Source organism: Syngnathus scovelli, unplaced genomic scaffold (assembly GCF_024217435.2).
Source record: "Syngnathus scovelli strain Florida unplaced genomic scaffold, RoL_Ssco_1.2 HiC_scaffold_33, whole genome shotgun sequence".
Lineage (NCBI taxonomy): Eukaryota > Metazoa > Chordata > Actinopteri > Syngnathiformes > Syngnathidae > Syngnathus > Syngnathus scovelli.
This window is the reverse complement of record NW_026061423.1, coordinates 240,183-247,500: the sequence shown is the minus strand read 5'-3', so window position 1 is coordinate 247,500 and position 7,318 is coordinate 240,183. Positions and strand designations below refer to the sequence as shown.

The 7,318-nt window shown below is 40.9% G+C and overlaps 1 long non-coding RNA gene across 1 annotated transcript in view; it reads right to left on the bottom strand.

Moving 5' to 3' along the window:
• The window catches only part of LOC125966279 (uncharacterized), a 7,423-nt gene extending 105 nt beyond the window's left edge, over positions 1-7,318 (bottom strand). The window contains exons 1-2 of the long non-coding RNA XR_007480215.1: positions 4,434-7,318; positions 1-4,358 (exon numbers count right to left, since the gene is read on the bottom strand). The exon at positions 1-4,358 is cut by the window's left edge and continues 105 nt beyond it. This is a non-coding gene — a long non-coding RNA (uncharacterized lncRNA). The remainder of the gene's footprint in view (positions 4,359-4,433) is intronic.

The window sequence follows — 7,318 nt, the reverse complement described above, 5'->3', positions numbered from 1 at the left end:
TGTGAAAGAAACAATTGGGCAAGTGTACATGATCGGGTAGGTTCACAGGCAGGAAATACATTCCAAAGTTATATCTCATTACCACAGAACAAAGGGGATACTCTCGTGGACGGAGCAGTATTGGACGTCTCATGACTATTAGCTTAACAAAAACGTAGTCTTTAGTGGCCCTGGGAATACATCCCGGTGTCGTACTCATGACTTCAACTTAAATGAGACCTCTGTCTGCTTCAGCCATCCCATGACAATCTCATGATCTGAACATGTCTAGCTAACTATGGGGCTTATTGTATAGCGTGGCTAATGACTCCAGTCATTAGCCGGCCATATGCCCCCAAATCATTTTCACAAGGCTAGATGGTCACATACTGCGGAGAGTCTTGCACACAAAAGTAGATACATAGAATCCAATGATAAAAAGTATATCATTTCCAACATTCCCTCCTGTTTTTAACATTGGAATTCATGGGAAAACAAAACATCAACTAATAACTACATATGTGTATAAATGAGTATATGCTTACACAATATAGTATAGTACCATCAAAAAGCATGAAAGTTTACATTCCAGAGTTTATCAGAACTACAGCCCTTCATCCGGCTTTGGCTATGTTCGTTATAATGGAATGTATTTTGTTCTGGATCGTCAAGAAAAATAGACAGGTAGGCGATTTACGCAAGGCGGTCCCACTCATCTTGTTCACACTGGGCCAACATGATATTCTGGACAGCAGATGCTGATGTCAACCTTTTAGTCATGTGACTAATTAAAATAATGCCGCATGTGGTCGTTTGATAAAGTAATGAAGGACATAATATTGACACAATATCACAGCATACTGCAAAGTTGAAATGCTCTTAGTTTTGCCCCCCTTGCATATGTATGTGTCTGTCGATGAATTGCTCTGGGATCACTGCCCAGGGCCTGCTGTCCATCCAAGATCCTTATGTCCACTTCACCGTCCTCAGAGTCTCTTCCCAGGCCCCGGTCAGCGTTCAGGAGTTCCCTAGTAATCGACATCTCCATAACCAGTCATCAGCAAACAATTCTTCTCCTTTGTGGTTGTTCGGGGCACGGGGGTGATTGGTGGTCGTTGTCTCATCGGAGTGTTCAATAGAACCTCCAAGCGTCCCTGCATCTACTCCTACGATCCAGAGGCCCGCGTGAACCTAAAACAAACAAACAAACAACAACACTCCCCCCAGGAGTTATGAATTATCTTCCTTATTTCTCATCGTGCTGTCAGTCTCGCACGATTTCTCCTGTGACTGCTGCCTGTTGAATTCTGGCACGTCCTGTTAAAGCCTCCAAAACAAGTGAATCCAAAAAAGCATTGAATGTCACAATTAAATTTTATATGTATCTACTTACGCACTCAAACGTAACTCCACCCCCCTTTGACACATTCGGCCAATGTGTCATTAGGTATTTAAAAAGGAACCGGCAAACGTCCTACCACATCATCACGTCTTGCAGCCAGTCCTGTCGAACCTTGCAGTCATCCAGGATCGTCATCCCCAAGTTCCTGAAAATTGACTGTGCACCTCACACTCGGCAATACCAACAACGGACACTTGTGCTCACAAAACTACACAGGCATCGAGTATCTACTGAATGAAAATAGACACACCATGAATCATGGCGCACGGGGATTCCGTCCTGAAAATCATCAATCATCATAAAAATCAAAAGGGTTAGGGTTAACATTTTTACGTGAATTCAACATAAACTTTCCAAGACTGCAATCGACAACCTGCAAAAGTAATACAAGTTATAAAACAACCAGCAATCTGCTCCTTGGCTGTCGGTTGACGCTGCAATAAGTCAAGTGACACACAGAAACAAAGCCAAGCTCGCACTTGCCACAAGCAAGCTTAAGTTCCATATGTATGGTTGTCATCTACATAGTCTGTCACCTTGTCGGGTGAGTTCAGGTTCGTCATGTCATATGTCCATCGTCCTAGTGTTCGATATCAGTCCTGTCTTGTCCATCCGTGTTGCTGAATTCGGCCTTCTCCATGAACTATTTTTGTTGTTCATGGTGCCTTTGATTAACCATCGGCTGTTAGTCATCACACTTGGGTGTTCCCGTCTCAGGTGAGAGGAATCTTACCCTCAACTGTGACCCTTTCATACCAACTACAAAATACTTTGGCCTTTCATACTGCCCTCAACACACACACACACACACATATTCGTAACCACACAAGCGCCAATCCATTTGCATCTATCACTCATACAACAACAAACAAATTTAGTATGTGTAAGTGAACAGGCAATCAGCGAATATTAACGGTAAACCCTTCATTTCTGGATGTCCTTCCCAAGTGAATATTTCGTACATTCGTACCGGACCTTTACTGTAAAATTGCCAATTAAATGCCTAAAAATTCAGTCATTTGTACTGCTGAGCATGTTCATGGGTGAGCATGGGGAAAGAAGCAGCCTCAGTAGGTCCTTAAATAATCTTGTCCTAATCCATCGTTCTGATCGAGCACCTGGGTAAAGATACTCAAAAGTCTTCCTCCAACAGTCTACTCCACTACATTATTTTCACTTTGCCATGTTTTCCGAGTCCTATCACATTTGTCATCGCGTTCACTGTCACTTGGTGTGAGTCTCATGCAGTGTTATTCTTAACTGTAAAAAGTTTTCATGGCTGTTATTCCTTGATCTTATCAAACTTTTTGTTTTGACACCAGAATTTCCCTATGAGGTGTGATTAACTTCTACTTTATTAATTACCTCCATTGAATAATCTAATCACCTTTTGACTGCATCCTAGTAGATCCTAATGCCCTATTTTTCCTTCTCCGAACTGTTAATGACTAAATGTCTAATTGTTAAGCTGGATGGGCTAAATGTGATTCTACTCTTATCTCTTACAATTTTAGCCTATCTGTTTCATCCAAATTTATCCTCTGACTATGATACTTTTTCTTTCTTCGTAACACTACACAATTTGTTCCTTATTTGTTTATCTTTTAGCAAGACTCCTCAGTTGTGTCAAACTCAGTGCCCAAGCAAGCTTCCATCCACTCTGACCCAAGCTCCACCAAGTTTGATAACGTCTTGATGCATCTTTCAGGTCTTGTGTGTCTTTCGCCGCACCTCATTGTCAGGTTGTTATCTTTGGTTGTAGTCCCAGAGTCAACTCATCCCTCACTCTTGGATGAGTCCATTTTCAACTGAGTCCATTCTCATCTTGTGAGCTCCTTCACTCTTTGTACTCCGCCTCCGAGGATGTCGTTCTCCTCCAGGGCGTTGTGCTCCCCCCAAGCACAAATATAGTCCTTCTTTGCTCTTGCAAAGGTCAAAGGTGCCTTAGAGCCATGCACCATTTTTCTTGATGTTCTCAGCTGTCGGTGGAGTCTCGGGATCGAGTTTCAGAGTCACTGATGGATACTGAAAAAACAGACTGGGATACCAAACTTAAATATCATCTTCCAATTTGACATAAATTCCATAGTGCCTTCTGTTAATCAAACTTCAAATTCTACTATTATCAATAATCTAATCTACCTGAGAAGAACAGCGCCTTTCCTTCATGAGCGCTCGGATGTATTGTGATGGACCTCATTTGAACCATTTTAAATTGACAGATTACCCTAAACTTAAATTGCAAGTCTTAACTGTTATTTCTCTCAATTATACTGTAATTTCCAGAAACTCCTCCTATTTTCAGGCCACTATCTATCTTTTGTTTTCCTAACTTTGATTTTATGCCATTCTCTCTATTACCTTTCCACCTTTCCTGATTTGAGCCTTCAATTTCTGATCTAGTTTCCAAATTTTGCCTAGTATCATCTCTATTTTGACCTCAGTATTAATGGTGTTATGCTCACTTTACAGATATTACTGAACTGTCCTGAATTTATAATTCACTGCCAGTACATCGAAGGCCATTTCTCAGCTGTTCACTTTTTCCATGTTCCTGTTAGGCTCCACTATTCGAATCTTCGAATTTTTATATAGAGTTTCTTTTAGGTTCCTGTGTGGATCATGTTTCACACAAACAGGACATGCTTAAAAAATTTTTTTTTTTTTTCAAGAATCTAAACCAAAGGTAACTAATAGGTAACTAATAACTCATCTCCCCCCTGTTGTCACATAAGTGACACAACAGGCGTTGCCTTAAAAGTCATTTTGGCAAAACAGTTTTGTTATGGACATCGTCAATAGCACCTTATCCATTATCACACCCTTTGTTGTTTGAACTAATATCATTTTCAATCTTGTCAATCCTTCTTCTACTTTTGGTGTCCACGCGAATGTATCTTTGACTGCTAACGGCTGTCCATGAGCCACTCCTGTTAGTGGCTTAGCAATTTCAGCATAGCATGGAGCCCAAGCTCAGCTGTAATGACAAAAAAAAAAAAAACATCAGTTGTTCTTCGTGGCAGGTCGTGGTGTGTCTAATATAACCTGTTACCTGCTCTCCCTTTCGCTGAGAGTAAACCAAGATAGTTTACTTCTGGTTTTTACCCATCCTAACTTCTGTTACTTGACTTCACTTCCTCTCTGGCCTAAATGCTGCATGAGGAGAAAGGAATCTCATCCTTACACTTCCTTTGTTTCAAAAGCAATTATCATCATTGTAGACGAAAACTTGAACTTTTGTCTACTTGAAGCCCTTTGAGACTGTTTGTGATTTAGGGCTATACAATAAACTTGACTTGACTTTTAGATGAAAGCCTAAAACGAGCCATTCAATTCATGATAATCAGTCAACCACTGTGAAATAAGGCCTATTTTCTTTTCTTAGCATTAAATATGCTCAAAATCATTCTTTCTTCAAAGTTGTTCTACCACTTTTCACATAGTAGTCTCCAACAACGTCAACCAGTCAAGCTGTATCTTGTCATTCATTCCTGCTCATTTGCATCTCACACACGCGCACACACACACAGGCACGCACGCATGCACTGTTCTCACTCTCCTCAAGCTCTCTTCAAGCTGTCCACACAGTCATACTACATCATTTTTAATTCACAGTCCTCATTTGAATCTGTCCTATCTCAAGGTTCTTGGTAAAACAACCCACTCATTCCGATTTTGACATATTCCAAAAATTCACTCAAGAGATGCTTGCATTGAATTAATTCCATAAGCTTTTCATTTCCAAAAAAATTGCAGATTTAGGGCAATTTTCCTTCCACTCATTCTTACAGGCAAATTCTACATTTCACCTTTACATTGTCCCAGTTTGAAATTCACATCATTCAGCCCATTTAAATCACACTGGGAACGTTTTTAAACATTCCCGAAATTGCAAAATTAAGAAATTCATATTTTCACGTTAAATTATTACTTCTTTGTAATGCTATGGCATGCTCAAACTTGGCCAATAAAAGATTGATTCAAATTTCTGCAAAATTTTACAAAATTCATATTTCACCTCTAAGTTCTACATGTTTCAACTGATTCAATTCTGCTCGAACATCATTCTGTTGCATCTCCTAAATATTTATTCATCTTTTTCGCCTGTCTTTACACCAATTTCTCCAAAAAATGCATTTTCCAGTTTCAATGTCTCCTTTTTTATTTTATTTTTTCTTGCAGTGCAAATCGAATAGACCCCAGTCTAGTAACTTTCCTTGCACACTATTGTAGCCAATTTCAAAATTTTAACACATAGACACACATAAACACAAGGACAACACAAAGGCCCACAACAAAACACAGTGCACAAACAACATCAACAAACAATGCTGCGCAAACGTCTTCCTCTATTTGATGTTTTGGTTTTACTATTTTTATTTATTTTTTCTCACATTACTGGCCTTTCAATAAGGTTTGACAACTGTATCATTCGCATACATCAGCGTCATTTATACTTTGGGGAAATTTAACAGCCTTGGTCATGCTTCTTGTTTGTACAGGAGTTCTTATTGACTGACCATAATATATTTTGCTATCATATGGGGGGGGGGGGTTCAGGTCTTTTAAATTAGATGCATGTTTTGCATAGGAGCAGAAGGAGCTTCTGCCTCAGGCTCCTCTTCTTGAGCCACGCCTAACAGTGCGCCTACGCACTATAGCTTCATTGTCTGACAATCATACTTGCAGCCTCAAGTTTGGTAACTTATTTAACGTATACTTCTCATCCCCTGATGCATTGTCAGTAACGCTTTGACGGCCCCCCCATTGTAATCAATTTAGTTCAACATTTAAATCATAGGGATTTCTAAAGATGGAATGATTCTTTAGTGCAATAACAACTTTCTGTGGTAATTCCTGCTTTGACCAGTTTTCTGGTGAGGAACTCCACAGAAATTTGCCATTTCTTCCCACCATGTTACATGCAGCACAATAGCGAGTGATACGTGCTACCATTCACACACATTCACACCGCGGAATTTTCTTAACACAACGAGGTGTATTTCCGTCTACAAGTTCCATCTGTAGACCGAATTCCTATCACTTGGAATTCACAACAAGGACTCCGCCGTCCTTACCCAGGTACCCTTTTTCTGGGGACTAAAATACCCCAACCACGCAGCCAACAAAGAGGTCTCACCGAGTCTCTGAGAGATTTCTTTTGAAGTTTCCGTCAATCCTCGCTGCCGAGAGGTGCTGAACCGGACGCCGGCCTGGTGGATGAACATTGTTCCCCAGGGCTTTCCTTCAGGCGTCCTGTGACCTCTGCCGTGCACGGATTCGGCGTCTTCAACACTCTTCGGATCAGCGAGCAGATTTTCAGGAAATCCCGGACGAGCCCCCAAAAATGTTGGGTTGACAACATTTATCTGAAATCAATCTCGGAGACGGTAGGTCTTTCTTGGCTTAGCGTTTTCTCCTGCGCAGAAGGGCGCATCCCAGACACAGCAAGTGTGGCTGAGATTCGCGCTTCGCGCTGAGTTTTGCCGACCTTTTTATTGTGAAAGAAACAATTGGGCAAGTGTACATGATCGGGTAGGTTCACAGGCAGGAAATACATTCCAAAGTTATATCTCATTACCACAGAACAAAGGGGATACTCTCGTGGACGGAGCAGTATTGGACGTCTCATGACTATTAGCTTAACAAAAACGTAGTCTTTAGTGGCCCTGGGAATACATCCCGGTGTCGTACTCATGACTTCAACTTAAATGAGACCTCTGTCTGCTTCAGCCATCCCATGACAATCTCATGATCTGAACATGTCTAGCTAACTATGGGGCTTATTGTATAGCGTGGCTAATGACTCCAGTCATTAGCCGGCCATATGCCCCCAAATCATTTTCACAAGGCTAGATGGTCACATACTGCGGAGAGTCTTGCACACAAAAGTAGATACATAGAATCCAATGATAAAAAGTATATCATTTCCAACAG